Source organism: Pleurodeles waltl, chromosome 6 (genome assembly GCF_031143425.1).
Source record: "Pleurodeles waltl isolate 20211129_DDA chromosome 6, aPleWal1.hap1.20221129, whole genome shotgun sequence".
Lineage (NCBI taxonomy): Eukaryota > Metazoa > Chordata > Amphibia > Caudata > Salamandridae > Pleurodeles > Pleurodeles waltl.
In genome coordinates this window covers 1,228,252,982-1,228,277,084 of record NC_090445.1, presented here as the reverse complement: position 1 = coordinate 1,228,277,084, position 24,103 = coordinate 1,228,252,982, and the positions used below count along the sequence as shown (strand labels likewise).

The 24,103-nt window shown below is 48.0% G+C and overlaps 1 protein-coding gene across 2 annotated transcripts in view; it reads right to left on the bottom strand.

The window, feature by feature from the left end:
- Positions 1 to 24,103, bottom strand: part of SYNPO2L (synaptopodin 2 like) — a 573,080-nt gene that overhangs the window by 439,108 nt on the left and 109,869 nt on the right. The gene's annotated exons all lie outside the window — the stretch shown is intronic.

The window sequence follows — 24,103 nt, the reverse complement described above, 5'->3', positions numbered from 1 at the left end:
GTAAGCTTTAGCAAATCAAGACCGAAGGAGGATAAAGGCTGGTTTGACACTGAATGCACACAAGCCCGTAAGAACCTAAAATGTCACCTACATCTACAAAACCCATATAAACGTGAAATAACCATAAAGAGGAAGGAGTACAAAAACGCCATAAAGAAAAGAAAACAAAACTTAAAAAATGAGGTATGGCAATCCCTTTATGACGCAAGTCTCCAGAATGATAATGTTAAGTTCTGGAAAATTGTGAATTCCCCCCTCCTATGTGATGGTAAACTACCAAAAATTGAAATTGCCATCACGGAAGAGGATTGGGTTGCTTTCTTCTCTGCCATATACTCCACAGAAAATCTGGCATTGGGAACAAATCTCCCTAGATTAGACTCCCATGCAACTATCTCACCATTTACTTTAACTGAGGTTATTGACGCCATTAATGCAAGCAAAAGCGGAAAAGCCCCAGGCCCAGATGGAGTCCCAGTTGACATCTATAAAAATAACGTGCCACTCTGGGGCCCACTATTGACGCAGGTGCTACGCGCCTGCTGTTCCACAGCTTTCATCCCAACCTGGGCTGAGTCTATAATTATTCCAATCTATAAAAAGGGAGACCTCCAAAACCCCGCATCGTATCGCCCAATTTCTTTGCTCGATACATTTGCAAAGATCGCAGGACGTATTGTCCTAAATAGATTGCAAGACTGGACAGAGGAAAATCATATTCTCTCTGATTTGCAATATGGGTTTAGGGCTGGGATAGGGACAACGGAACAGGCTCTTAACCTAGAGATTATACTTGGTAAATATACAAGGGCCAAGTCCAGAGCCCTATATCTTGTGTTTGTCGACCTGACCTCCGCATTTGACTGCGTGGTGCATTCAAAATTGTGGTCTATTTTGCTGGAAATGGGGGTTGATACTACAATAGTTCATTATATTAGGGAACTGTATGACGGAGCAAATGCCAGGGTTCGTTACGGGCGCAGGGGGAATGCACCTCATCTTTTCCTATTGAACGAGGGGTGTGTCAAGGCTGTGTGCTAGCTCCCCTTTTGTTCGCCTTACATATCAATAGGCTAGAGGGGGCCCTATCCGATGCCTGCATCGATCTCCGACAAGTAGGCCCTCGAAAGAGCCCGGCGCTTCTGTACGCGGATGATGCTGTTCTGATGGCTCGTACCCCGGTGGCCTTACAACGATTAACAGCAACCTTTGATAATTGTATGGATGCCCTGGGTCTTAGAATTAATCACACTAAAACTTTTTCAATGACATACTGTAGAAGTCGCAGAAAGAATTGTCATATTGTGTTAAAAGGCGTGAAATTAGCCGATACAGGGACATTCTCGTACCTAGGCATCATGTTCGACAATAAAGGTACTTGGGTACAAGCCATAAAAGCAAGGAAACTGCTATTTACAAAAACCGTTACGGCGATAAAAAACTTCTCCAAAAAGGTTGGGGGAGTAACTCCTAAAGATATGATCACCCTCTATAATGTGAAATGCGTTCCAGTTGCATTGTATGGGGCAGGACTTTGGGGTTACCGGGCCTGCAACACCTTACAACTAGCTGAAAACGCTCTCCTGAAGACAGTCTAAAGCGTCCCGAAATCAACCTTAACACTAGTATGCCACTCAGAAATCGGAGCAACATATCTTACAGATCTCATCCGCGTCCAACCAATTTTACTTTGGCATAAAGGATGGACCTCTGATCCTGTGAGGTTGAACAGGGCTATTATAGCAGATGCTCTAGCACTTACTTACTCGCTCAAAATTCCATGGTTAAACTACATAAAGAATTGTTTGGCTGAGCTGGGCCATCCTGAGCTGTTTTTTCCCCCAGATAAAATGAAAACAATCTCCAGGAAAGATCTGAAAAATATTTGCCTCACCCACCTGGCCGAATCGAGATGGGATATAGAGGCAAATAAATATAGCGTTAGGAGAAATTGTATGATACAGCAAATGAGCGGCATGTAACGTTTTGAACCCAAGACATCGGTTTGTTCTCACGCGTCTAAGATTAGAGTCCTTCCTTCGCCTTGTTAGTTTTCCCCTGATCAATGACTGGTCTACACAATTGGAAAAATGCCCTTGTGATAAAGTCTCTGACCAAAACACAATGCATACACTTCTCTTCTGTAAATTTTATTCAACCTCTAGGAAAACGTTTGTGATACCATTTTTAAAAGCAATGCACTTTAAACAATGTCGCCCAGCTTTCCTGTATCTACTGTCCCTCCCATCTATCGTGGTCTGTAATGGATTAGCTTCATTCCTGTGCTCAGTGATTAAGGCCAGATTATACCTTGAGGCAAATGAGTGAGATTTTTCTTAAGCGCCATATTTGAGAGTACCCTTTCTGCTTTTAACTAAACTGTTTATTGATCCTTTTTAACTTTTTTTATTCTCTTACTTGGCCGTATTTATATTTATACATATTTTGTATTGCTTTTATTTGAATATTGTTTTTATGTACAATGACTTTTATGATTGTTAAATTCAATCGAATAAAGTATCTTTGATGATGATGACTTACTGCTGTCAACGGTCTGGTCATACATTCCTGTTACCAATGCAATAGCACATCCACTGCCTCATGTATGAGGCATTTTTTCCCCTTATTGACTGATGGTGTCTTATTTGTGTGCCATATGCTGCGAGGAACCATGTTGCCAACATGTATGTGTGAAATAGGTGTGGTCCTCTGCTATTGCCCTTCAAATGTGAAATGTACAGGATATATGTCATTTACTGTGTGAGTGAATGTGGCTGTACATTCATACACATCAAAATAGTTTAGGAATGTTCTGTGTCCTAATCGGTATTTCAGCAATGCTCCATGAGGCTACACTCTGATTCTGATAGTTAGAGGTAATGTTATGCAAAAATGATTATCCAGGCCATGATATAGTGATTAGTATAGGTGTTTATTCACATATGGTAAGACAGTGGTGATGGGTGAGTAGAGTTAAAAAAAAATGTGGGCAATACGTTGTCTCCGACGCAATCCTGCAGCTGGGTTTGGATGGTCCCCCTCATGTTGATGGACAGCATCCTCCTCTTCCTACTCTTTAGGCATTTGTGGGTCGGGTTCATATAGGGGAATGTTCCTTCTTACACATATGTTGTGCAGGATGGCACAGGTCAAAATTATTTTGCACACCATTTCTGGTGAGTATAGGAGGCTGCCTCTGGTGATGTCAAGACACCTGAATCTTGGCTTCAGGATGCCAAACGTCCTCTCGACTATGGTGCATGTCCTCCTATGTGCCTCATTATAGGCACGCTCTGCTGCAGTGCTTGGGTTTGCAAATGGGGTCATGATGCATGGCTGGATCCCACACCCCTGATCAGCTGAAAGAGAAAATGAGTGAGAACATGTTGATGTACCTTGCACCATAATTATCACTTTGCATGGCATTTGTTCTCTTGTGTTGCTTCCAGCGCGATTGAAAGAGAAATGCAAAGCATTTCTCTTTCAATCCCATGGGGGAGGCCCGGAGGGGCTTCAAAGGGAAGGAAATGTATTTCCTTCCCTTTGAAGTCTCTCCCAGGGTTTCAAAAGCCGGATTGCTTGCAATCCGGCTTTTGAAACCCCACTAGACACCAGGGATTTTTTTTTTCTCTGAAACTGACAAAAGGGAGCGACCCCTTGGGCAAGGGTCGCTACCAAGGGGGGCATTTTTTGGAGAAGGCCTTTTCTGCCCCCAGGGGGGGCAGAAACCTCTAGGCACCAGGGATCATTTTTTTATTTTTGTTATGTTTTCTTTTTTTTTAGGTGGGGAGCGACCCCTTAGGCAAGGGTCGCTCCCCTAGGGGGCAAATTATATTTAGGCCATTTCTGCCCCCCTTGGGGGCAGATTGGCCTATTTTGATGAGGCCAATCTGCCCCCAAGGGGGGCAGAAACCATTAGACACCAGGGAGTTTTTTTTTTTTTGCGTGAATTTCACGCAAGGGGAGCGACCCCTTAGGCAAGGGTCGCTCCCTGGGGGGGAGGAATTATTTTAGGCCATTTCTGCCCCCCTGGGGGGTAGATCAGCCTATTTTGATTAGGCTGATCTGCAGAAACCACTAGGCACCAGGGATTTTTTATTTTATTTTTTGTTTTACAGATGGGGAGCGACCCCTTGGACAAGGGTCGCTCCCCTGGAGGGGCAAATTGTATTTAGGCCATTTCTGCCCGCTTTGGGGGCAGATCGGCTGATTTTAGGTCAATCTGCCCCCAAGGGGGGCAGAAACCACTAGGCACCAGGGATCTTTTTTTTGCGCCGTCACGCAAGGGGAGCAACCTTGAGGGCAAGGGTCGCTCCCCGGGAGGGGGTGGGGGGCAAATTTATTTTAGGCCATTTCTGCCCCCCCGGGGGCAGATCGGCCTATTGGTATTAGGCGGGCAGAAACCTCTAGGCGCCAGGGCAAATCGATTTGTGTTTTTTTTTTGTTTGTTTGTTTTTTTAGCGATGGGGAGGGACCCATCAGGCAAGGGTCGCTCCCCTGGGGGGCAAATTGTATTTAGACCATTTCTGCCCCCCTTGGGGGCAGATTGGCTGATTGTAGGTCAATCTGCCCCCAAGGGGGGCAGAAACCACTAGACACCAGGGATCTTTTTTTTGCGCCGTCACGCAAGGGGAGCGACCTTGTAGGCTAGGGTCGCTCCCCGGTGCGGGGGGGCAAATTTATTTTAGGCCATTTGTGCCCCCCCTGGGGCTGGCTGTGCTAGAGTCCAAAATCCACAGGTAGGCACTGTTTTCTATGAAAAAATGTGATGTGTCCACGTTGTGTTTTGGGCCATTTCCTGTCGCGGGCCCTAGGCCTACCCACACAAGTGAGGTATCATTTTTATCGGGAGACTTGGGGGAACGCTAGGTGGAAGGAAATTTGTGGCTCCTCTCAGATTCCAGAACTTTCTGTCACCGAAATGTGAGGAAAACTTGTTTTTTTAGCCAAATTTTGAGGTTTGCACTGGATTCTGGGTAACAGAACCTGGTCAGAGCCCCACAATTCACCCCATCTTGGATTCCCCTGGGTTTCTAGTTTTCAAAAATGTGCTGGTTTGCTAGGTTTCCCCGAGTGCCGGCTGAGCTAGAAGCCAAAATCCACAGGTAGGCACTGTTTTTTATGAAAAAATGTGATGTGTCCACGTTGTGTTTTGAGCCATTTCCTGTCGCGGGCGCTAGGCCTACCCACACAAGTGAGGTATCATTTTTATCGGGAGACTTGGGGGAACGCTAGGTGGAAGGAAATTTGCGGCTCCTCTCAGATTCCAGAACTTTCTGTCACCGAAATGTGAGGAAAATATGTTTTTTTAGCCAAATTCTGAGGTTTGCAAAGGATTCTGGGTAACAGAACCTGGTCAGAGCCCCACAAGTCATCCCATCTTGGATTCCCCTAGGTCTCTAGTTTTAAAAAATGCACAGGTTTGGTAGGTTTCCCTAGGTGTCGGCTGAGCTAGAGGCCAAAATCTACAGGTAGGCACTTTGCAAAAAACAGCTCTGTTTTCTGTGATGTGTCCACGTTGTGTTTTGGGGCATATCCTGTCGTGGGCGCTAGGTCTACCCACACAAGTGAGGTATAATTTTTATCGGGAGACTTGGGGGAACATAGAATAGCAAAACAAGTGTTATTGCCCCTTGTTTTTCTCTAAATTTTTCCCTTCCAAATGTAAGACAGTGTGTAAAAAAGACATCTATTTGAGAAATGCCCTGTAATTCACATGCTAGTATGGGCACCCCGGAATTCAGAGATGTGCAAATAACCACTGCTTCTCAACACCTTATCTTGTGCCCATTTTGGAAATACAAAGGTTTTCTTGATAGCTATTTTTTACTCTTTATATTTCGGCAAATGAATTTCTGTTTACCCGGTATAGAATGAAAACCCACTGCAGGGTGCAGGTCATTTATTGGCTCTGGGTACCTAGAGTTCTTGATGAACCTACAAGCCATATATATCCCCGCAACCAGAAGAGTCGAGCAGACGTAACAGTATATTGCTTTCGAAAATCTGACTTTGCAGGAAAAAGTTACAGAGTAAAACGTAGAGAAAAATTGATGTTTTTTTCACCTCAATTTCAATATTTTTCTTTTTCAGTTGTTATTTTCTGTAGGAAACCCTTGTAGGATCTCCACAAATTACCCCTTGCTGCATTCAGAATTTTGTCTACTTTTCAGAAATGTTGCGGTTTCTGGGATCCAGCATTGGTTTCATGCCCATTTCTGTCACTGACTGGAAGGAGGCTGAAAGCACAAAAAATCGTAAAAATGGGGTATGTCCCAGTAAAATGCCAAAATTGTGTTGAAAAATTGGGTTTTCTGATTCAAGTCTGCCTGTTCCTGAAAGCTGGGAAGCTGGTGATTTTAGCACCGCAAACCCTTTGTTGATGCCCTTTTCAGGGAAAAAACCACAAGCCTTCTTCTGCAGCCCCTTTTTCCTATTTTTTTGAAAAAAACAAAATTTTCACTGTATTTTGTCTAATTTCTTGGCCTCCTTCTAACCCACAAAGTCTGGGTACCTCTAGAATCCCTAGGATGTTGGAAAAAAAGGACGCAAATTTGGCTTGGGTAGCTTATGTGGACAAAAAGTTATGAGGGCCTAAGCGCGAACTGCCCCAAATAGCCAAAAAAAGGCTCGGCACAGGAGGGGGAAAAGGCCTGGCAGCGAAGGGGTTAATCAGGACACACAGTACACTGGTCAGCACGATTGAAAACATTGGCTGTGACATTCCTGCTGCCAAGCCCACAGTCACTTGGAAAGAACCATCTGCCAAGAAATGGAGCACAGATAGCACTTGCACAAGAGGGGGGATCCCGGTGGGGTGACGATAGCAGATATTAGGTCAGGCTCCAATTGGGCACACAGCTTTGTGATTGTGGCCCTGTCAAGTCTGTAGGTGAGGATGATGTGTCTGTCCTCCACTGTTGCCAAGTCCACCAGGGGTCTGTACACAGGGGGATGTCACAATTTCCTACTCATCCGCAGTGGTTGCAATCTATGGGCCAAAAGAGTGAGGAGCTGTTCATTATCTGTACATTGTAACCACTACAGTTCAATGCATGATGTTATTTTAAAAATGTATTATTAGCATATGTCCTGAATGTACAATTGTGAACTGTGACTCAGTTAGGGTCCATGGCCTGCCCCCCCCCCCAAAATGGTGTCCGCCTGTCCTGTATGGAGGGACAGTGGAAGTGAGGTAATTCCACTAATGTTGTGTGCCGTTGTGGGAGGCGGTCGAGAACCACTGTGCAACTCCTCATTGGTTATCATTGGGCCCTTTGGGGTACATTCGCCAATGGTAATGTATGCTGGTGGTGACGGTATGCACAGTGGTGGACGTCACTGCCATTTTCTATCTGTACACTCACTTGCTACCTGACCTTCAACAGGAGAGGACCTACACTGCATGTGCTGCTGTGACCTGTGTCTGGAACCTACAATGGCTCATGTAACTGGGGAAAGGGCCCCTGCCTTCATCTCGGCTGAGTTGGAAAGACTGTTGGATGGGGTCCTACCCTAGTACCGACTGCTGTATGGGCCTCCAGCCCACAGGTGAGTACACTGTGAGCACGATGCATGGGGCATGAATGCATGAAGTACTGTGTGTGAAGGCCTCGCGTTGGGGGGGTTGCTGGATGGGCCCTGGGCAGGGTGCAGCATTTATGCTGGGCCATGTCTGTGCATAAGGGGAATGGGAAGGGATATGGTGGGCCATGAGTGTAATAGGCAGGACGGTCTAACTAATACCTCTAAAAAACACTGGGATAAACACACACAAAAAATAAAAAAGAAAGGGGAGGATCGCTGCATTCAGAGACCCCTCAAAACCGCTATAATCTTAGAAATAGAGATAATATAAAAACCCCTGATAGATATCAATATACTGATAGACCCCAATCTCATTCCTTTCAGGACTCACCAGTTAAACGCAGTGAGAGAGGTGGGCGGTCAAAACAGTGAACTGAGTACATGAAAGTGAGAAAAGAGTCACAACGCTCGTCAGAAGTTTCTGTTAAGAAAGAAGAAAAACTTCCCCAACAAAAACCTCAATTCAAAAGGAAGAAGGTGGCAGTGTTTTCTAAGCAAAATGACACTCAGGATGAAGAACAGGAAGTAGCCACTGGCCCTGCTATTCAGATGTCACAATAGTTCACCCGAATCTTCAAGAACATCTGGAGGTGAAAGCAATGACTTTTTACAAGTTGAGACTGCAGTCATTTGCGTCTCCACACCCAAAAGGGTGTATAAACTAAAAACACAATTAGAAGGAGAGAGCGAGCACACAATTATTGCTATCTTTTGGGATTGCGTAACTACAATTTATGATATTTTATTGGCTAAAAAGATTGGCCACCAGAATTTGTCTGTTATCTCCCATATGGGGAAGAGGTAATTGAACCCTCTCCCCTCCCCCTTTTTTTCCAAGAGAGCTTAGGGAGGATTGTGCCATTGACTGGGAGTTGGTGTAAGTACCAGTGTTATATCTCAATCATGAAGGGTGGGATAAAGATTCTCCCTACCTTATAATACCACTTAGATCCCAACCACAACAACTACCACAATATCCAATAAAACACGAAGTTAGAGCACCCGTGAAAGAAATCCTCATGGAGGTACAGTACCAGGGCATAATTGAAACCTGTGTCTCACCAATGAACAACCCAATGTTCCCTGAAGCTAAACTGAACCATTCATGTAGAATAGTTTTATACTATAGACATTTAAATAGTCATACACGCACATTTGCCATTCAAAATGCCCACAGCACTGCACTTTTTAGCAATATAGTGCACAAAAAAAACAAAACAACTTTGGATATTTCCCAAAAAAAATTCTGTCAAAATACAGCGCCTGAAAGTAGGTATTTAACAAGTTTTAGTACTTTAGGCTTACAGAAAACAAAATTGCCAAATCTCACAGGTGTACAAATAGAGTCAATGATTGTTTTCAGCTCGTGTTACTTCAATTTTACACAACATTGCCCCCCAAGCATTGTCTTATGAAGATGATATCTACCTTATGGATGATGGTCTCGTTTAACATATAAGACGGGTGAGCCACATTGTTGTGAAATGTGCTGAAAAAGCCTACACATTGTTGGGCTTTTTAAACTTTGGCAGAACTTACATTCCAGATTATGCACAAAGCATTAAACCACTATATGACTTAATACACCCTAACTTTTCAAGCAAATATTGGACAATCAAGCTCACATGCATTCTCAGAGCAGTGCAACAAGGCATGCTTGCAGCTAAACTCTTACACATAAGAGACAAAACACAATTGGTCATCAGAGTAATTGCAGGTGCCATTGGTTTCACCTATGTAACATTCTATGATGGTGATATTGTTCCTATCGCATACAAATCACATGTGTATTCCACAGCTGAACAATTCTTTGCTGCCACTGAAAAAATTCTGACTGCTGTTCAGATGGCTGTCATTAAGGAGAGACTGCTGGCCCAGGGGAAACGCATTATTGTTGTGTCTCCGTTCCCAGTCCTCGAGGCTGTCACAAAATATAGCGTTCCTAACATGAAGGCACTGCATCCACTCTGGACTCAATAGGCAATGTCTCTGACGGCCTCTGATGTCAATTATGTTTTTGATCCCAAATTACAAAATTTGAAAATGTATCCAATATAAACTGGAATACCCAGTTCCAGCAAACACTTTGCCTTTTGAATGATATCAAACAATTATGTACACTGATGGTTCAGCCCAACCTGCAGTAGGCACCAAACACCAATACTCCTCTGCCTGTGCAGTTGTGAGTGGCTACATAAAGGATGGTGAATTCCATCCACAACATCCCTACACACAGACCTTAGGCGACTGCACTGCACAATTACAGAGCTCAAGGCTCTGTTGATAGCACTTGAACACCAACAGTTAACAGTAATCATCTGTGATTCCTACTACTGTGTCCGGTCCTTCGATGAATACCTGCATTACTGGTGCAAGAATGGGTTCAGATAATCAAAAGGTAACACCATTAAACACAGACTCCTGTGGGGGAAAGTAGCAGATCTGAAAGGAATGCTACCCAATGTCCACATAGCTTATACATTGAGACATCAATGTGTTGGAATCCAAGCTACAGGCAATACCTTGGCTGATGAAGCGGCTAAGTCAGTAGAAGCTACTGCTTTTGTTGCTGCAATAACTTGTTCACAGACAAGGTTGGGCAATGAAACATTAGCTGCTGTGAAAGCTTCAGCTGAAAGCAAGCCCATTCCAAAGTCATATCCTGACAAATATTCCTCCCGCATATCTAGCCTAAATACTGCCCTAGTAACAAGACCAGGGGTGGGTGATTGTGTGATCCACAACCAATATCAGAGAAATGAGTTGATGAATGCAGCACATGAAGGAATTGCTTCTGCCCATGCTGGTGTGGTGGATACTTTTTCACTATTACAAATGCGTTACTGGTGGCCAGGTTGATACAAATAGACAAAGCAGTATGTTCTTTATTGTGACATCTGTCAGCAAATAAAAGGCTCCACAGTCAAACGCCCACCGCAGACACCCTGCTTAATTTCCAACAATCCTCTGCAATGTGTGTACCTGTACCATTGTGGTCCCTTGACTTCTGATGTGGATACAAATATATCCTAGTCACTGTTGACTCATGCTCCAGGTTCCTATGGGTATGACCACAACTCTCAGCTGACATTCAAACTGCTATTAAAGATTTGCAAGTCTTTATCGGCACATATGCATTTGGGGCTTTCAGCTCTGGCCAGGGCCGTGCTTTTGCCTCAAGGGCATTCAGAGACAACGCATCTGCCAGTGCTGCCTCTTTGGGAATAAGGAGTTTGGTCCTTCTTATTGTACACCAGCCCCAGTCCTTGGAATACAGCGTACCAGAACTGTTATCCTATCACCCCTGCCTGGTTCTAAAGAAAACTGCTTTGTCTCTATCAACAATGTCAAGCTACACCATATGGCCCATCCTGGACAGCAGACTTAAAGGACCCCTGGGTAGTACCCGACTTCCTCTCACTACAGACCAGGATGTTCCTCTACAGGTTTTGAGCAGCAATGCTGACACCTCTTTGAGCTTGGGGGGGGGTGGAAAATGATCTTTTATTAGTTTCACTAACTTCTTCTGCAACAAGCATTGTCAACAATATTAAGCAATTTTACTCAAATTAAACTAAAACGGATGGAATAGTTTACTATGAATCACCAAGGGAGATTTCTGCCAGTTCTCCTTTTCCAAACACGGCTCGAGTTTTTGCACATACTGCTTCTGGATATTTTGCCAATGTCAATGACTCTTTCACTGACTCATCTGCCTCTTCTGCAACAAGACTGTTAAGAGCATGCAAGCTAATAAATTGCTCAAAATTAACTATTTCATTAGTCCATGGAGCTATCTGTGGCTGTTATTAACTGTACTTGCCTTCCTTCTTAAGATCGGGTTTGTCATCGTTTTTTTCTTATTAATACACGCCATTACCTTCCTGAATGCTCTGCAATTGAACTGGTGGATGAGGTCCTAAAAACCACAAATTTCCTACCATAATGTTCCGCAGAGACTTGTCCCTTGTGAACATTTCAGCTATAAAAATTCCTGATGGTATTGTATGGGATAAACTATCTTTTGATATATGTGGCCCGACAAAGGTTATTCAAATTCCATAAGTATTTAAACTTTCAAAGAATGATGTAATAGCACTGGCAATTGTTCTGATGATTTGGATGTGGAAACAGTTGATTCTATGTTATCTGAACTAAAGTATTTTACTGTATTTAAAAGTGAAGATGTTTATCAATCAAAAGAAAACTATGAAGACACGCTCTGTTATAATTATTATGGGCATCATTACATTCATAGAGCAAGTACCCCAAATACTAGTTTTAATTACACACAATGGGAACATTGTCCAATGTCGCCAATGAGGAGTTCTAAAACATACTCTGAAAAGTTTGCATATTTTTTGGGGCACAACATTAAAAATGCTGAGTCATTTTACATTGCTAATAATGGAAATGCACCATATTTTATTGACTGATACACAATTGATTTATTCCTATTGTTTCCCAGGATATAGAATGCTACGAATATTGGCTGACGTCGATTGATTAAAAAAGTGTATGAGGAACCAAAAATTGGCAAATAAGGGGAAAGGAAGCTTTATTTAGGGCATGCCTGATATTTGTGCAAATTATATTTTCAAATGTAACCGTACAACAGAAAAGTTGTTTAGGCTTGGCAAATATTAAGGAACTGAATGCACCCAGTATCCCCGCCCCTGCTAAATTTTATAGATGGCAAAAATATATCAATGCAACTGAAGAGCAGCTTGATGGGTGGGTCCAAAATGGAACATTTAACACATCACTTTCAATCCCTAGTGGGAGGTTGTTGTGCCCAGTGGACACAAATGGTTGTCATGCACGTTTTGTAAACTCCATGGGGGGTTTTAGAATGAATAGGCCTGACCCTCGCTATGTGTCAGAACATTCTTGTTTAGTAACAACATACAGTGTAGGGAAATTATGCCAGGAATGGTTAAGAAGAGGTTCTCACTAGATGCTGTTAAAGAGCACCTCAGTCTCCTGTCTAATAACACAGATTTGCAGGATTTCCTGTTAGGCCCCAGAAGACATTGCAAAAAGTGCTTCTCATATTGGGTTTATGATGAAATTTGGAACTTTTCCCAACAAGAAACTCCTGCCCGGTTAAGGCAAATAGATCAGGAAAATTTACAGAAAGCATTAGCCGTTGTAGATAATGGGATCAACACCTTGTCCGGCCGTATATACATTTAAAAAAATATCATTTCATCTGCAATAGAAATTGTACAAAGTGGCGTTTCATTTTTACAACACTGACAGAGCCAGCTCAGGTACATTATGCAACTGGGTAGAAAGCTACAAACATTGAAATCTGGTCGCATTCCCAGGAAACATGTTAGCGCAAGGGATATTTTTTCAGCATTTATTCAGATGAGACAGCAACAAATAATGGCTAAGGAGGAAGTGACTTATGTTATATTAAACATCGAGAAGCTAGAAAAGTTGCCTTTTAGTGTGGCTGAAATACCATCTGCTGAATGGTTAATACATGGGATTATCAATCTTCCTACTTTAACAATGCAATTCACGTCCTGCTTAAAACACATTACAGTAGGCAGATGTGAAAAGCTAGAAGATAGTTATATTCATGAGGTATGGGAGCAACCTTTTTTGCACAAATGTCACAGTGGCATGTAAGAGGACTTTTTTAGCTGAAATGAATGCAAGACTTCTGTGCGCCATTAGATGGTTTGTAGGCAACTTCCTTGCATTGGGCAAGCAACACTTTGGCAGTAAATTTAGCTTGCTATCTTAAGGGAGTTCCAGTCCCCTTGATTTAGACCAGTATTCCAGGAGCTTTCCAATGGAAGCTACGTGCTTCTTAACAGTGAGAGCTGTTGTGGAATGCAAGCTGGAAATTGCTTATGTCATTTCGGTCTCCCAAATCGTCACCTGTTGCAGTAACATTCTTTTTTCCCCTACTCAACAGTTGAACGTAGCAGATATTGGCCCACATTGCTACTTCAAATGTGAATTTTGACAACTTGAGCAGACTAAGGTGGTCATTACAACCCTGGCGGACGGTGTTAAAGATGCGGTAATACCGCAAACAGTCAGACGGACAAAAAAAGGGAATTATGACCCTGGCGGAAACCGCCAACAAAGACAGCCACTTTAACACACCGCCCGCCACGGCGGTACAGACAAGCAATCCGAGAGAACACTGCCGGGGCATCAGATAGAAACACTACAGGCACCTCAGGGGGAATGGAAGGGGGGGCACCTCAGCCAGATGAATGCAAAGCCAGATCCACGACGGGGCTCCATGCCCATTGATGTATCCTGGGGAGTGCAAAGCCACAGTCTCTCAAGTCTCTACAGTGGGTGGCTTGCCCACTGTTAAATCCTGGGGAGTGCAAAGCCACAGTCTCTCAAGTCTCTACAGTGGGTGGCTTGCCCACTGTTCAATCCTGGGGAGTGCAAAGCCACAGTCTCTCAAGTCTCTACAGTGGGTGGCTTGCCCACTGTACCATCCTGGGGAGTGCAAAGCCACAGTCTCTCAAGTCGATGCAGGTCCATACTGGTACTGGGGGGTGACTGGTGCCCAGACTGGATGAGTCTCCCCGTGAAAGGTAGTGTCCTGTCACTGTCCCAGCTGCACATGGGATAAGGATGCCTTATGTGGTGGGCCATTCATTCCTACCCGGTGCATTGCCCTGTTCAGCTGTGCTTCGCCATGGCGGTCTCTGGACTGTTCAGCTGTGCTTTGCCATGGCGGTCTTTGCCCTGTTCAGCGGTGCTTTGCCATGACGGTTCTGGACTGTTCAGCGGTGCTTTGCCATGACGGTTCAGGACTGCTCAGCGGTGCTTTGCCATGGCGGTCTCTGGACTGTTCAGCGGTGCTTTGACATGGCGGTCTTTGCCCTGTTCAGCTGTGCTTTGCCATGGCGGTCTTTGCCCTGTTCAGCGGTGCTTTGCCATGGCGGTTCCGGACTGTTCAGCAGTGCTTTGCCATGGCGGTCTCTGGACTGTTCAGCTGTGCTTTGCCATGGCGGTTCTGGACTGTTCAGCGGTGCTTTCCCATGGCAGTCTCTGGACTGTTCAGCGGTGCTTTGACATGGCGGTCTTTGCCCTGTTCAGCGGTGCTTTGCCATGGCGGTCTTTGCCCTGTTCAGCGTTGCTTTGCCATGGCGGTCTCTGGACTGTTCAGCGGTGCTTTGCCATGGCGGTCTCTGGACTGTTCAGCGGTGCTTTGACATGGCGGTCTTTGCCCTGTTCAGCGGTGCTTTGCCATGGCGGTCTTTGCCCTGTTCAGCGGTGCTTTGCCATGGCGGTCTCTGGACTGTTCAGCGGTGCTTTGACATGGCGGTCTTTGCCCTGTTCAGTGGTGCTTTGCCATGGCGGTCTTTGCCCAGTTCAGCCGTGCTTTGCCATGGCGGTCTTTGCCCTGTTCAGCGGTGCTTTGCCCTGTTCAGCGGTGCTTTGCCATGGTGGTTCTGGACTGTTCAGCGGTGCTTTGCCATGGCGGTCTCTGGACTGTTCAGCGATGCTTTGCCATGGCGGTTCTGGACTGTTAAGCGGTGCTTTGCAATGGCGGTCTCTGGACTGTTCAGCAGTGCTTTGACATGGCGGTCTTTGCCCTGTTCAGCGGTGCTTTGCCATGGCGGTCTTTGCCCTGTTCAGCGGTGCTTTGCCATGCCGGTTCTGGACTGTTCAGCGGTGCTTTGCCATGGCGGTCTCTGGACTGTTCAGCGGTGCTTTGCCATGGCGGTTCTGGACTGTTCAGCAGTGCTTTGCCATGGCGGTCTCTGGACTGTTCAGCGGTGCTTTGACATGGCGGTCTTTGCCCTGCTCAGCGGTGCTTTGCCATGGCGGTCTTTGCCCTGTTCAGCGGTGCTTTGCCATGGCGGTCTCTGGACTGTTCAGCGGTGCTTTGACATGGCGGTCTTTGCCCTGTTCAGAGGTGCTTTGCCATGGTGGTTCTGGACTGTTCAGCGGTGCTTTGCCATGGCGGTTCTGATACAGACATTGGTGTGTGGCATGATGATCTCCACACTGGACATTGGTGTGTGGCATGACGATCTCCACACTGGACATTGGTGTGTGGCATGACGATTTCCACACTGGACATTGGTGTGTGGCATGACGAACTCCACACTGGACATTGGTGTGTGGCATGACGAACTCCACACTGGACATTGGTATGTGGCATAACGATCTCCATACTGGACATTGATGTGTGGCATGACGATCTCCATACTGGACATTGGTGTGTGGCATGACGTTCCATCATTGCCCAGCGGGGCTGTGGCATCCTGGCCCCGCCTGGGCTCTGTCTTGTGCGGTGGTCTCTGGACCAGTGACGATACTTGGGCCCTCCTGGGCTGTGTCTTGTGCGGTGGTCTCTGGACCAGTGACAATACTTGGGCCCTCCTGGGCTGTGTCTTGTGCAGTGGTCTCTGGACCAGTGACAATACTTGGGCCCTCCTGGGCTGTGTCTTGTGCGGTGGTCTCTGGACCAGTGACGATACTTGGGCCCTCCTGGGCACTGACTATGGCGGTGGGCTCTGGACCCGTTACGATACTTGGGCCCTCCTGGGCACTTACTCTGGCAGTGGGCTCTGGCCCCATTACAATACTTGGGCCCTCCTGGGCACTGACTCTGGCGGTGGGCTCTGGACCCGTTACGATACTTGGGCCCTCCTGGGCACTGACTCTGGCGGTGGGCTCTGGACCCATTACGATACTTGGGCCCTCCTGGGCACTGACTCTGGCGGTGGGCTCTGGACCAGTGACGACGGTGCTGGCGGTTGTGTCTGGACCGCCGGAAATGATGGCGCACTTCTCCGCCGTGACACTCACAACAGGCTGGGCAGACTTCCTCAGGACCTTCCCCACCTTTTTTGGAGTTACAGCTGACTCACCAATCGCCTTCGATCCCATTTCACTTGTTGTCCCACCAGGAGTCTTCACACGGTCCCGTCGTCCACTCTCCAATTTCAGAGCCTTTACAGGGGGTGGGCTGCCAGTGCCTTGGCTCCGGGTCCTACTGCCTGCCCTGGTGGACGGTGCACTCCAAAAACCTGGAACACGCACCACTGGTACTGGTGGCTTTTTGGCTGAGGCGCTACGACGGGACTGATGAATTGGAGGGGGGGTGGGGGCAAAAAGGTCAATTTGACAGAGGGACAGTTTCTGACGAACACTGGGATGGGTAGCTGGAGGGGGTCTGGGAGTGGAGGAAGAGGAGGTGGTTGTAGGAGGTGTCACTTTAGCTGCTTTGGGTGCAGGTGCAGGTACTGGAGGCTGTCGTGAGGTGGATGGATGTTGGGTGAGTGATTGCCGGCGTTTGGGTACTTTGGGAGGGGGCGTCACAGACATACTGGGAGAGGACACAGGGGACGTGTAAATGGCAGTGGAGGTGGTGAGTGCAGGTGAGCGGCGTGTGGTGCTGGGTGTCCTGGAGCGAGTCCTAGTGCCTGTAGATGTGGTGCATGCAGGTGTGTGTGTAGACGAGACTGGGAGGGAGGAGGGAGAAGAGGAGGAGGGGGACACAGTGGAGACAGTGGATGTTGCTGTGTCTGTATGGGTGTGATGCTTTTGTGAGTGCCTGTGGGATGTGTGGTGCCTCTGTTTGCCTGAGCTACTTTTGTGTGTTGACTTGTGTGCATGCTGGTCTGTAGGTGTGCTTGGGATGGGCCGGGGTACAGGGGATTGGGTCTGGGTGGAGGAAGTTGGAGGGGGGAGGCTGGACACAGGGACAATTGCTGCCATCAGTGCTGAGGCCAGAGATTGCAGGGTTCGCTGAAGGACAGCCTGACCAGAATGAATGCCCTCCAGGAATGCATTACCGTTTTGCAACGCCCTTCCTACACCCTGGATGGCATTCACAATGGTAGACTGCCCAACAGTGAGTGACCTGAGGAGGTCAATGGCCTCCTCACTGAGGGCTGCAGGGGTGACTGGGGCAGGGCCTGAGGTGCCTGGGGCGAAGGTGATGCCCACCCTCCTGGGTGAGCGGGCACGGGGCGAACGCTGAGGGGCTGCTGGGAGGGCGGTGCTGGTAGGGGGGTGGCGGCTGTACCTGTAAAAGTGGGGCGCACAGATGGTGCCGCCACCACAGGGGTGCTCACATCGGCGGACAAGTCTGTGTCGCTGGTTGGTGATCCGGTGGCCGACGTGAAGCTCCCCTCGCCCTCCTTCCCACTGGTGTATTCAGAGTCTGTGGTGTGGCCCTCCATGGCCATGTGGGATGCAGCTCCCTCGTGCTCCGGTGCCACTGTACTGTACTGCCTGTTGATGCTGATGTACAAAAGGACAGGGAGAGCAGGAAAAGGGGGGGAGACAGAACAAAGAGAGTTTTAGTGCATGGCATACCGCTACCGTTGGCGGACAAGACAGACGCAGCAGCCCCATGAACAACGCCGCGCTCCTGCCCTCTGCACATGCAATTTCTGGGATATGGCCTACATGGCATTGGTGGAAATCTGCGCACATGGATGCCACAGGGGCAACTATACCTCAACTTGATAATTTACTGAGGTGGGGTAGAGTGCCACATGGCCTACATTACAGAGGGGCCTTGCCTACCTAACTCGCCCTGGCCTAGGGACACCCAGAGCCCACCTCCCCCACCCAGACACCTCCACTGCACGCAAAGTCCACAGAATGAGAGTGTACTCACCCCCTTGGGTCTGCTGTGATGTCCTTAAGTGCCCATCCAACTCCGGGTAGGCCACCGCCAGGATCCGGAACATCAGGGGGGTCATGGTACGACGGGCACCCCTCCCACGTTGGGAGGCCATCCCCAGCTGAGCCTCCGCCGTCTTTTTGCTGCAGCGGCGAATGTCCTCCCATCTCTTCCGGCAGTGGGTGCCCCGTCTCTGGTGGGCCCCCAGGGTCCGGACCTCCTTGGCGATGGCACGCCAAATGTCCCTCTTCTGGTGGGCGCTGACCTACATGACATGCACAAGGAAAGAGGAACAGTCATTACCTACTGCACCATCAATGTGAGTGGCCCCCTCCCTACTCTGACCATGTGGCCCATTTATTCCCATGCTTTACTGTAGTATGACTTCTGCCCCCTTCCCTCTTCCACCCAGCCCTGTCCACCCATGCCTAGCCCCTACAACGTGCTCCCTGTGTACTAACCTGTTGGTCTGGAGGACCGTAGAGTAGCATGTACTGGGAGAGGACCCCATCCACAAGTTTCTCCAACTCTTGTGCAGTGAAGGCAGGGGCCCTTTCCCCAGACGCAGCAGCCATCGTCGCTTCCAGACCGAGGTCACAGCAGCACTAGCAGTGTAGGTCCTCTCCTGTCGAAGGTCAGGTATCTAGTGATTGAACAGATAGAAAATGGTGGTGACGTCCGCGGCGGTGACGTCCGCGGCGGGGCGCATCATCACCGCCGGCGCACCTGTTCATTGGCTCCTGGGACCCATAGGGTCCAATGTTAACCAATGCAGCATTGCGCCGCGGTCTACGACTGCCTACTGCGACGGTGTGCAACGCCAGCGCTGTTACCCCACAATCCCATTGTCCCAGTTTAGAGGTCAGGCAGCCACCATTTCAGGGGCCTACATAGCTTCATTTACTACTGCGTCACACATACCTAGGCCTACACTCAACACACATACAGGAAGGGTTTTGTGTCTGGTGTAGTCTTGTGTGTAACAGTGGGTACATACCTGGAGGAATAATGACTGGTTCTTCACTGTTGTCCTTCGTAGGCACCGTCAGCTGGGACATATGAGAAGATGGCGGAATCCTCCGGTGTACCGACCGCTGGTGGACCTGTTGACAATGGAAGAGCGACATGTCATCATCACCTACCGGTTTGACCGTGCCACAATCCAGGAACTATGTGCCCAGTTGGAGCCAGACCTGATGTCACCAATCCGCCATCCACTGGAATCCCCCTGACGTGCAGGTGCTGTCAGTGCTCCATTTCCTTGCAAGTGGGTCATTTCAAACAACAGTGGCCATGGCATCAGGGATGTCCCAGCCTATGTTTTCCAACGTGTTGTCCAGAGTGTTGTCTGCCCTGCTGAAACACGTAAGGAGATACATCATATTCCCTCAGGTGGAGGATTTGCCTACAGTGAAAGGTGACTTCTATGACCTTGGACATATCTCCAACGTCATAGGTGCCATTGATGGGACCCATGTAGCTCTGGTCCCCCCCGCAGGACTGAACAGGTGTACAGGAACAGGAAGAGTTATCATTCAATGAATGTCCAGATGGTCTGTTTGGCAGACCAGTACATCGCGCAGGTAAATGCTATGTTCCCTGGCTCAGTGCATGACGCCTACATCCTGCGGAATAGCAGCATCCCTGATATGATGGGTGAACTCCAGAGGCACCGTGTATGGCTATTGGGGGACTCTGGTTACCCCAACCTTTCCTGGCTATTGACCCCAGTGAGGAATCCCAGGACCAGGGCAGAGGAACGCTACAATGAGGCCCATGGGCGGACTACGAGGGTTATCGAACGCACCTTCGGCCTCCTTAAGGCCAGGTTCCGGTGCCTCCATATGACAGGTGGGTCCCTATTCTACTCACCGAAGAAGGTGTGCGATATCATCATCGCCTGCTCCATGCTCCATAACTTGGCATTGCGACGCCAGGTGCCTTTTCTGCAGGAGGATGATCCAGAAGACGGTGTTGTGGCAGCTGTGGAGTCTGTGGAGCCTGTGGACAGTGATGAGGATGAAGCTGAGGAAGACGAAAACGACAACAGGGAGTCAGTCATACAGCAATATTTCCAGTGACACACAGGTGAGAACATTTTCATTTTTACCATGACATTAACTTTCACACATCTACCTCTATCCTGTACCTACATTTCACTCACTATTTGTTAATTGAGTTGTACCCTTCCATTTCAGTTTCACAAGTGTGGTAACCTACGTGTCAACTGTTTGCATCCTTGAAGGGCTTGTGATGTGTGACATAGGTATGTTAGCCTTCCAATGGGTAACCCATTATGAAACTGTAATTTATAATACAGATTTACAAATCATAGACTGACTCCATTTGTTTTTAGTGTTTCAAGGGTGTTTATTAAAGTGCTCAAAAAATGAAGGGGGGTTGTAAACTGGTGATGGGTGATGGTGGAGGAATGTCCATGGCAGAGTCCAGTCTATTAGTCTCACAGGTACATTGCACATCTGGGTATTGGAAGTGGAGCTAGGTCATTTGGACAGGGTGACAAAGTGGGACAGTGGGGGACAATCAGGGTGGTCTTATTTCCTGGCGGGGGTCTTGCCACCTTGCTCTGTCCTGTTCCTGGATCTCAGGGCCCGCTTGCGTGTGGTTGTCCGTCTGCAGGGGATGGGGTGCTGGTGTGTTGGTCCTGTGGTGGGGCGACCTGTCCACTAGCGCCAGCGGAGGTGGTGGGCATTTCATCGTCCTGGCTAGTGTCAGGGGCCCCTTGGAGTGCCACGGTGTCCCTCAAGGTCTTTTGAATGTCCGTCAGCACCCCTACGATGGTGCCCAGGGCGGAGCCGATAGTCCTGAGCTCCTCCCTGAACCCCAAATATTGTTCCTCCTGCAGACGCAGGGTCTCCTGCAACTTGTCCAGGACCGTGGCCATCGTCTCCTGGGAGTGGTGGTATGCTCCCATGATGGAGGAGAGGGCCTCGTTGAGAGTTGGTTCCCTTGGCCTGTCCTCCCTCTGTCGCACAGCAGCCCTCCCAGTTCCCCTGTGTTCCTGTGCCTCCGTCCCCTGGACCATGTGCCCACTACCACTGCCCCCAAGTCCCTGTTGTTGTTGGGGTGGTGGGTTCGCCTGGGTGCCCTGTAGTGGTGGACACACTGCTGATTGACCTGTCCTGGGTAGGGAGGTTTGGGCCCGCTGGGTGGGTGCTGTGCTGGTGTTACCAGAGGGTGTAAGCTCGGTGTTGGGCTGTGGCTGGGCAAGGGGAACCGACTGTCCTGAGGCCCACGATGGTCCGGCCTGGTCATCAAGATCCAGTGGGGCAGAGCTGCTGTCGTCACTGTGGGCCTCTTCTGGGGGTGGAGTGGTGTTGTCTGGACCCTCTGGTGTGGTGACGTTCCTTCGGGTTCCTGCGGGGGTATAAGTACATGATTATTGCATGTGTGTATTTCATTGAGTGCAGTGGATGGGTGTTCATGAACCCCAGTGCAGGCATTCCTGTGTGGGGGCTTGTGTGCTGATGGTTGGGGGGTGTTGGGGGTCTGTGCAGTGGGTATGCTTTGGTGATGGGTGTCCATGCTTAGTTATGTCAGGCAGGTCTTGGGGTTGGGATGGGTGGTTGGTGTCATGGGTAGATAGATGAGGATTTGGGGTGATAGGGGAGGGTGTGATGGTGGGGGTGTGTGATATCATGTAGGTAGGGTGGGGGGTATGATGGTTAAGATTAGACTTACCAGTGCCCGTTCCTCCAATGACTCCTCCGAGGCCCTCAGGATGCAAGATGGACAAGACTTGCTCCTCCCATGTTGTTAGTTGTGGGGGAGGAGGTGGGAGTCCGCCGCCAGTCCGCTGTACCGCGATGTGGTGCCTGGATACCGTGGAACGTGCCTGGATACCGTGGAATGCACCTTCCCCCGTAGGTCGTTCCACCTCTTCCTGATGTCCGCCCTATTTCTTGGGTGCTGTCCAACAGCGTTGACCCTGTCCACTATTCTTTGCCATAGCTCCATCTTCCAGGCTATGGATGTGTGCTGTACCTGTGAGCCAAATAGCTGTGGCTCTACCCGGATGATTTCCTCCACCATGACCCTGAGCTCCTCCTCGGAGAAGCGGGGGTGTCTTTGGCGTGATATGGGGTGTTGTAGGTGATGTATGGGGTGGTGTATGTGTTGATGAGTGTGGTGAGTGTAGTGGTATGTGGTGTTTTGTGCTTGGATGTTGCGTGGATGATGGTGTTGTGTGCCTCTGTGTGATGGGGTTGTCTGTTCTGTGCTGTCTCTAGGCCTTCTCTCTGAATTTTTGGTAGTAGGGGTTTGTGGGTGATATGGGTGTGTGTTTTATATAGTACTGGGTGTGTGGGAGTGGTGTGTGTATGTGTGTCAGGTGTTTGTATTTCAAATTGTCCAATGTGGTGGTGTTTTGGAGATGTGTGTGTATTTTGAGCGTGGCGGTGTGTGCCGCCAATGGAATACCACGGTTGAAAGACCGCCGCGTGGATTCGTGGGTCGTAATGGCATGGGCGTGTTTCTGTTGGCATGGAGGTGGAGGATGTGTTTCCACCAGTTTCTCGCTGACCTTTGGTGTGGCGGTATTGTGTGGGTGTCTGAATTTCGGCGGATTCCGTGATGTGTGTCATAATAGCTGTGGCTGTCTACCGCGGCCACGGCGGTGTATTGGCGGTCTTCTGCACGGCGGTAAGCGCCTTATACCGCCAATGTTGTAATGACCCCCCTAAATGCTTTATTGTTTCAAAAACATGTGACACCTACATCTGCACGCAAGACCTATGCACTCCAAGTGGAGTATTTGTATTAATAAATACAAACTTTTAGAGACACTTTGGTAAACTCATGGGCCAAATTTGTAACACATCTAGTACTACAGGGATTGTACATTTCTTTTAGTTTTTGGTTCTGGTTTCATTAACACCTTCTCCTCTACATTTGGCATAATATTTTCAGCCATACGCTCAAATATTTTCGAGTATTTTGGGAAAATTTCAAAGCACTTTGGCTAGAATAGGTGGCATCTTGCTATTGCTACTTTTTACTTGCAATGGCTGCCCCATCGCAAGAAGGAGGGGGGATGGCGCTTCCACCAGTTCAACTGTGTCATGAACATATGATGCAGTATTTTGGAGCACCACTCCTGGAAGAAATGGAGTTCAACTGGTCTCTTTCATTCAGACCAATTTTGGATTGTGTGCAGCCCATGTTTCGATGCCTCTAGTGCCTTTTCAAATGTGCACTAAAAGTTTGTCTTTCTGAGCGACGCTTACTTTCATTGGACGTTGATGTGTTGATGTTCTCACTGAGGGCTCATTACCAGAGATGGGCCATGAGGGTACGTCTGCTATAGGAAGATGTCTATTAGCTGCCCTTCGTGGAGCTTGCAGCTCTTGATTCAACATCGGACACAACACAGAATGCTGCTGCTCCAGCTGGAGCTCAAGCTTTAGAGCATGAGTGCTTTTTGGTTTTCCTTGGCACCAATTTGGACTAATTACCACCTTTTCACCTGCTGAATTGGAACATTTTCTTGTTTCAATTTTCCCAGCTGTAATTGGAGATTTTCAAAATAATACTGACTTTTAAATTCGGCTTCATTGGTTCCACTGCCGAGTTTCTAAATATACCACTTCATTCACATGCTTCAGTGTGTTTTAGCTTGTCACAATTGGTGTTTATGTATATATGTTTTAAAGCATTGCATTTTAATTGCTTTTGATTTAGAAGCTAGGCTTCTTTACCACTTCTAATCTGACAAGGGGAGGGTGTTGTAGAGCCATTTTAGTGATGTCTTTGGGCACGTTATTTTAGCAACTAGGCCTGCTGGCTGTGCCCTTTAGCTAAGTAACATTTCATTTGATTTCATTTTATTCTTTTAGAGTTCCCTACATTCGTGGTGGTGTTTTA